At 47.1% G+C, this 7,740-nt stretch overlaps 1 protein-coding gene across 2 annotated transcripts in view; it reads left to right on the top strand.

Moving 5' to 3' along the window:
• The first annotated feature begins 146 nt into the window (after positions 1-146).
• CLCN3 (chloride channel, voltage-sensitive 3) overlaps positions 147-7,740 on the top strand; it is an 89,163-nt gene continuing 81,569 nt past the window's right edge. Inside the window, exon 1 of one of the 2 annotated variants that reach the window (XM_010852778.1) lies at positions 147-387. The gene's annotated coding sequence lies outside the window, so the exon portion shown is untranslated. The remainder of the gene's footprint in view (positions 388-7,740) is intronic. The other variant, XM_010852780.1, reaches the window with a different exon arrangement.

The following is a 7,740-nucleotide window of genomic DNA, read 5'->3' as shown; positions in this document are numbered from 1 at the left end:
TCCCTCACGACCCGCCCACTGCTCCCACAAAGTCCGCCCCCTGCCTCCACAAGCCCCGCCCACTATTTCCACAAGTCCCGCCCCCTGCTCCCTCACGGCCCAATGGGCACCGACGCGGTTCCAACCGGGCTGGGCGCTGAACGGCCGTTCACGGCTACGCGGTGACGTCAGGCGCCGACGCACCTGTCGGCCCTGCTCTAGCCGCTCCTGTCCGCTTCCCGGGGTCGGTGGGTCGGACTGGACGATTCGGAACCGCAGCGCTTCCTGCGGTACCGTCAGCCTGTGGCCGGAGTTGGGCCGGGTGCCGAGGAGGGGTGCTGGCGGCCGGCCGCTCCAGTTTCTCTCCGAGTTGGAGCATGGCTGCAGCTGTGGTCCCTCCAGAGGGAGGTGAGCTTTAAGGCGGTCGTGTTTGATTCGGGGCAGCAGCGGGTCGAGTCCAGGGCTCCAGAGCCGGCGGCTCCAACCTGATGCGGCTCCCGCCTGGCTGAGCCCGTGGGTCGCGGTCGCTGTGGGGCTGGGCGCTCCGGCCGCCCTCAAATGCGGAGCCCGCCGGCGGCGCAGGACGCGGCCCCGGGGCTGCTCTGCCTCTGAGCGGCGAGGTGAGTGGCGGCGGCGGGCGGGGGCCGGGAGCCGGCGGGGCCGGCGTCTCTTGCCTCGCCATCCAGATCTTGGGACGGGTTGGCCTGCGGGACGCTGACCCCGCCAGCGGCAGGTGAGGCCCGAGACCGTTCTTTTAAGCTTGCGCCTGCTTTCTTCAGGAACTGCCAAAAGACCTTTGAACAGAGTGGACGTAGTTGCCAGGAAGAGATTGTGGGTTTCACTTTGGTGAAATTTGCCCAAATATAAACTTACTGTTCAGTGTCACTTTTTAAAAAATTTATGTGTATATCAAACCATAGTTTGTGTGTATACATAGCATTTGTGTTTTGATCTTAAACTTGGACTGGAAACCACCGTAGACACAGAAATTGACTTTCTATATAATGTGGTTTATTTGCACAGCATTTTAAAACTGGAGCTCATAGAAGACAATTAAGTACACCTTATGCATATTAGGGGCTGGAATTTGTGTTTCCTTTGGAAGAAAATTCTTTTTTATGAGATAAATTTTTTTATGAGTGACTACACTTTGTTTTTTTTTGATAATTCAGAAGTTCAGTTCTGCAAACTATAAACTTTTTGAGCCATGCATTTCAGTTCCTGCAGCATCATTGTGGTTTCTGTGGTTTATTCAACAATCAAAGGATTGTTGAGTCTTTACATAAATAATTTGATGTCAGTCTATTTTACTTGCTTTGTGAGTCACTAGAAAATGCTGTGTAGCAGGGGAGGACATGCAGGAGTTAAAATGCTCCTGTATAGATGGTTGATTTTCACCTTAAAAGAAAGTGCCAGTGCTGATTGTTTTTTTGTTACACAATAGGGCTTAAAAGCCAGGTGTGTGCCGTGCAGATATTTACTCAGATTAAGCCTGCAGTTTATGACCTCTGGTTGATAGGAACAGCCTATTATTGGCGGAACCCAGAGCAGATTGCATCTCCTCCCACACCTTACCCCCCACACTCTTCAAAGACTGATTCTTTGTTTGAAAAACACCTGAAATTATTTTAAGAGGTCAATATGAATGTATAGTACCTACATCTTTAGTTGGAACTTGTGTTTTAGCATATATTTTCAATCATATGCAAATGTCCTAGCTTTGAATAGATCCAGTTCAGGGGAAAGATTTGCTCGCATTATGGTTTTGTTAGTGAGTTGGCAGTTTTCCAGCTCATGTTGGTGATAGGCTTTCCATTTCCTGTTGTGACCTGTTGGTAATAATTTTCAGACTGCTCAGGAAGCCGGGTTTGATCTCTGTGGTGGGTCAGCTGCTAGAGCAGTGTCCTGGGAAGCTGGGCCACTGTCACTGCTTTGTGGAACTTTCAGCTTAGTTTCTAGTCAAACTTTTCAGCAGGGACCTAAAATATGATAAGGGTTAGCATTTACTGAGCAAATTCTGTGGTTCAGGATCTTTCTGAAGTGGTTCTGTATATTATCTGAGTTCTCATGTCAGCTCCTTGGAGTTGGTACTTTGCTGCCCTTCAAGGCAAGTAAGACTCAACAAAATTCTGGAAGAAAAGGTAGGGTGAGAGATGGTATCATAGGTCCATTCATTCTTCAATATAAAAGTAATATAAAATCATAGAAGCTCTGGAGTATCCTTTTTTAAAATTCTTCTTCCATGACTCAATAAACTGTTGTTTTTTTTAAAATTATACTTTCACATGTGTATTTAAACATAGTAGCTATGATACATTTTGATTCTTAGAGATCATTGTTCTTCAGTTAAGAATAAAATGAAAGGTGAATCTACATGGGGAAACTATCCCTTTGCATTGCTGAAATATAGAGAGATTTGATCTGCAGCTTTGGAATGAAGTCAGGTAAACATATTTCTTGCCCTCATGGGAAGTAGTTCAACAGTTTCTGTCTTATAAAGTCATGAAAATTAGCTTTCGAAGTGTACGTCTTCCACAGCATCTTATTGTTGGGTTGTTTACCTTTTTGCTTGTGATAGTCTGAGCTTTATACTTGTATGTGTGTTTTTCCTTTTAAAATCATCTGGCATTTAACTCTTTTACTGGATCTAAAAAATATTTTGAATCTAGGAAATTTTCTTCAGAATAGATAGCCACTTCCTCTAGCAGGTTATGCATTTAGTAAAGGTGCAGTGATTTAAATATGCAGCTATCTTAATGGACAGTAGGATAAAATATCAACAAATGTTACATTGGGAAGAAATCAGTTTAATTATCGTCGTTTCTTGTAAGTACTGACTATTTGTATCAGGATACATTCTTTAATCCGGTGATGTTTTGATGTGATCTACGTTTCATGATGTTGTAAGGGATGGAGGAACCGATCCTTTGTAAAATAGATTTGAGAAACTGTTAATAAGTTTTGTTTTCTCAAGAACCTTGCTCATGCTCTTAGCCTTGACATTTCTAGGGGGTGTGTTTTATTACCCAAACTTATTTGCCCATGAACCTTGGGCTGGACCTGTGTTCTGTGCATAACTCTCTTTCGTAAATGTCTTTGTTACCCTCTTGACTCCATAGCTTGATTCATGCTAGTGCTTTTGCTTCACCTGACTAACCTCTTCTCTCATCTCTGCCCCAGTGAGGTCCGACCTTTTTTTTTTCATCCAGCTGTGTCATGGTGGCTTGTGAGACATTAGTTCACCGCCCAGGGTTTGAACCCAGGTCCCCACCAGCACTGGAAGCTCTGAGTCCTAACCTCTGGACCGCCAGGGAATGCCCTCTCGCCCCATTTTTAAGATCCAGGTCATGTATCTCTTCCAAAAAATGCTTGTCATCATCAGCTACAGTGGGATGTGGTCTTCTCTCTGAACTCTTCAAACAGTTCTGGTGTCTACATGTGTCCCCTTTTGTTACATTTACAAACTTACAAATTTGTAGGAAAAAGTTGTCATATCCCTGAGGACAGTAGGAAATGTAATTTATGCCATCAATCAATAAAAATTTTATTTGTATTATATTTTATTTTTTTACAGTTGCTTCAGTAAAGGAATAAGTGATTCTGTTGAAATTCATGGTCACATTTTAATCTTGGACTAGTATCTTGCTCATTTAGCTCCTGCGATGTTTCTTCCAGAAAGCTCCTTGGGGCCAAGTGATAGATCACTCAGGAATCCCCCCTCGCCACTGTCATCAATCCTGAGACTCTCGTTCATCTCTCTGGTTGCGGACACCCGGAATTTCCTTTGCCCCTCTCTGGTTGTGCCTGCTGTTCTCAGACAGCTGACAGACATGCCTTGGAAGCTTAGCCATGGTCCTCAGCCCTACCCAGTTCCCTTGATGAGAACCCAGAGCCTTGTTGGAATTCTGAAGACTCAGTGTGCCTCCCTCAGCTCTGGGCCCCTGAGCCGCATGTCCAGTCTCCCTTGTTCTGCTCCCCAGCCCCCCGTTCTGGGCCGCACTGCTCAGTGTGTGCAGTCTGGGGACCACACTGGTGCTCAGAGTCACCACCCCCTTCTCTAGCCTGGCCTTGATCCTACATTTGGAAAGCACGCTCTGGTGTTCAGTCCTGTAAGCTTCAGGAGACGACGCTTTGCTTCTTCCAGCTCTTTTGAATCAGTTAATAAAGTCAGAAACCAAGCGGGAATCTAGATTTCCCTGCTCCCTTCCTCAGGTGTTGTTGGTTACATGGCCTATTCCGCGGTCCTTACAGCCCTTTCTGCGCTGTCATGTCACTGTGACTCAGTGCAGTGATGCCCTCATTGTGTTATACTCAAGGTTGTGAAGGGTCTCCTGGAGTAAGGGCCCCCGGACCCCTCCCCAGAGCTGGTCTTCAGTCTCCTGCCCTTCTTGTCTGTCCTCCACACTGCCGCCGAGGTTGGCTTGTTAAAGTTCGCTTCCGATCAGGTGACTTCTCTTAAAGACTTTGTGGTTTACCATGTGTTGACATGAGTGAGTGAATTGGTTCCTCAGCAGAACCCAAGAGCCTCTTCCTGCTTCTGGGCGCCTCCACAGCTACTCTGTAGTCCCCACCTCTTACTGAGCTGCCCGAGCAGTTTGTATTATGTTGCTTTTCCCCCTCATCAGCTTGTCGCCGCATGGTCGGCCTAGCTAACCCATCCTAACCCTGCAGCACTGTGTCCTCTTTCGGTGTTTGCAGACTCTCCCAGGCAGCAGCTTGTTCCTGGCATCGCGTGGACTTGCTGTGCCCCTCTCCTGTGTGCCTCTCCTACCGTGTGCAGTTACATGTGTGTCTTGCACCTTCACCACCTTGGCAATAGGGACCTCTTCTTACTCAGGACCCCCAGCACATGCTGGGCGCTCAGCAAAAAGTTTGTCAAATACATTAATCAGTAACTCGGAAAACTGACTTTGCCTACTAGGTAAATGGTGGTGCTGTAAACTGAGATAGTGAGAGGGGGAGGACAAGTGGGTTTGTTTTCAGCTTAGGTCTTGTTGAATTTCAGTTCTCATACATCATCCAAGTACAGATAGATCAGTTTGTTATTCACACCATAGTTAACTGATCCAGGAAAATTCTGTAGATACAGATAGACTATTCTAAAATAAATATGGGAAAGCAAAGGAACTAGAATAACAAAAACAATTTCGGAAAGTAAGAATCAGGTGTGAGAAATCAATCTCTCCAATGTCAGGAGCTCCAGTAGTCAATACTGTGTGTTATTGCTGTAGGTGTAGAAACACAGATCAACGAAACAGAACAGAGAACTCTGAAACAGAACAGAGTTTTTTGAAATCTTTGAAACAGATTCACACAAATAAGCCCAACTAATTTTTAACAGAGGCCCCAGAACAATTCAGTGGGAGGAAGATAACTTTTTTGGCAAATGGCATTGGAGCAACTGGACATCCACACATCCAGAAACAAGCTTCAGCCTGTGTCTTACAGCTTATACAGAAATTCACTCAACGTGGACTACAGTTGTAGTTCAGTCACTCCGTTGTGTTCGACTCTTTGCAGCCCCATGGACTGCAGCATGCCAGGCTTCCCTATCCTTCAGCATCTCGTGGAGCTTGCTCAAACTCATGTCCATTGAGTCAGTGGTGCTATCCAACCATTTTGTCCTCTGGACTAGAGTTAAGTATAAAATGTAAAATTATAAAAATTTTAGGAAAAAAATTTGGGAGAAATCTTTGGTAGTAGATTTCCTAGAGTTGATGCCAAAGCATAATCCTTCAGGGAAATATTGATAAATTGAACTTCATCAAACTTTGGCTTCATGATAGACCCTGTTAAAGGGCTTCCCTGATGGCTCAGTGGTAAAGAATAGACCAGCCAATGTAGGAGATACAGGTTCGATTCCTGGGTCAGGAAGATCCCCTGGAGGAGGAAATGGCAACCCACTCCACTATTCTTGCCTGGGAGATCCATGGACAGAGGAGCCTGGTAAGCTACAGTCCATGAGGTAACAAAAGAATAGATACAACTTAGCAACTAAACAACAAACAAGACCCTGTTAGAAAGAAGAAGACCAAGCTACAGAGTGGGAGAAAATATTTGCAAACAACACATCTGACAAAGGACTAGTATCTAAGATACATATTCTAAAATATGAAACTCAGAAGGAAAACAATTCAGTTAGAATTGGCAAAAGATATGAAGAGTCATATCGCTGAGGAGGATATGCAGGTAGCAAGTAAGCACTTAAAATATGTTCAACATTAGCTGTTAGGGAAACCACGTTAAAAGAACCATGAGATACCAAAACACACCTGTCAGAATGGTGAAACATATATACCACCGAGTGCCAGCTTGGATGTGGAAAACCAGGCTCACCCAGACATCGTAGGGAGGGATGTTAAATTGACGGTTTCTTTAGGAGCCAGACATGCAGTTAACATATGGCACAGTAATAGCAGTCCTTGGCTTTTATCCCGGAGAAATGAAGACTTTAAGTTCACAAAGAAATCTGTACATGGGTATTTATTGTGGCTTTGTTTGTGATAGCCCAAACCTGGAAAAGAGCCAGATGTTCTTCCACAGGTGAATGGCTAAACAAACATACGTGGTGTGTGTGTCACGGAGCACGACTCCGCCATAAAGAGGGGCGGAGTGCTGACAGACCCCAGCCCCGGACGGCTCTGCAGAGCCCTGCCGGGTGCCGAGTGGACCCGTCCCCAAAGGCGTGGACCACACGACTCCATTCGTGCAGTGCTGTTGACGCGGCAGAGTTACAGAAATAGAGAGTGGGCTGTAGGTCACCAGGGGTTAGGAGGCGGTGCTGGGGGACTGGAGGAGAGTGCTGTGGCTGTAGAGGCAGCAGGAGGGTCCTTGTGAGGGAAGGCCCTGTGTCAGTGTCACAGCGTGACCGTTGGGGATGCTCAGGGGAGGCGACGCAGGAGCTCTTTGAATTCCTTACTGCAGCTGCGTGCGAAATCACCGTTGCCGTTCTGTCGCCCAGTCGTGTCCGACTCCTTGCAACCCCATGGACTGCAGCACGCCAGGCCTCCCCATCCCTCACCATCTCCCAGAGTTTGCCCAAGTTCATGTTCATTGCATTGGTGATGTTGCCCAGCCATCTCATCTCCATTGTCTCCAAGTAAAAAGTTTAAAAAAGTGAAGCCCTCTTAAGCACATGGTGCTGTGCAGAAATGGGCGCGGCCAGGCCTTGTGCCGCCTTCCGGGGGGCAGACAGCCGTCAGTTATCCCACGAAGCAGGGTGACACTGCATCTGGGGCGTGTGCCGTCAGGGGAGGCGGGGGACTCACCGTGTGCACTGGGCCTGGTTGGGGCAGCCAGCCCAGGTGGACGGGTGCTGAGGCAGCTTTCTTTACAGCACACGACTTTGCAGTGGTTACTGCAGCTCTTCGTGTGTCAGTGTCCTCACCTGTGAAATGGGGATGACAGTAGAGCCTTTGGGGCTGTGGTTGTGGTTAGTACAGATACTAAATGAGTTTGTAATGTGCTTAGGGTGGTGCCTGACATATAAACTCTGCTGGAGAGTTTGTTCACTGACTAGAGGGTTCTTGAGGTAAGAGCTGAAGGATACATGGGACTGTCACCTCCATGAAGAGGGGAGGGCCCTTTCCACGCCCAGGGAGCAGCTGAGCCTGGGCAGGCACCGGGGCAGCCTCGTAGGGCCCAGAGGAGGGTGTATGTCTGGGAGAGGCGGGAGAGGCCTGGCTGCACGGGCTTGTCTGCTGTGTTGATTACTTTGCTGGCAAAACGTGGTGAGAGGTGATTAAGGCCTTAATGCATGGC

This window comes from Bison bison, unplaced genomic scaffold (genome assembly GCF_000754665.1).
Source record: "Bison bison bison isolate TAMUID 2011002044 unplaced genomic scaffold, Bison_UMD1.0 scf7180017864316, whole genome shotgun sequence".
In the NCBI taxonomy this organism is placed as follows: domain Eukaryota; kingdom Metazoa; phylum Chordata; class Mammalia; order Artiodactyla; family Bovidae; genus Bison; species Bison bison.
Note: the sequence above shows the minus strand (reverse complement) of the source record. Positions and strands in the feature narration are given on the sequence as shown.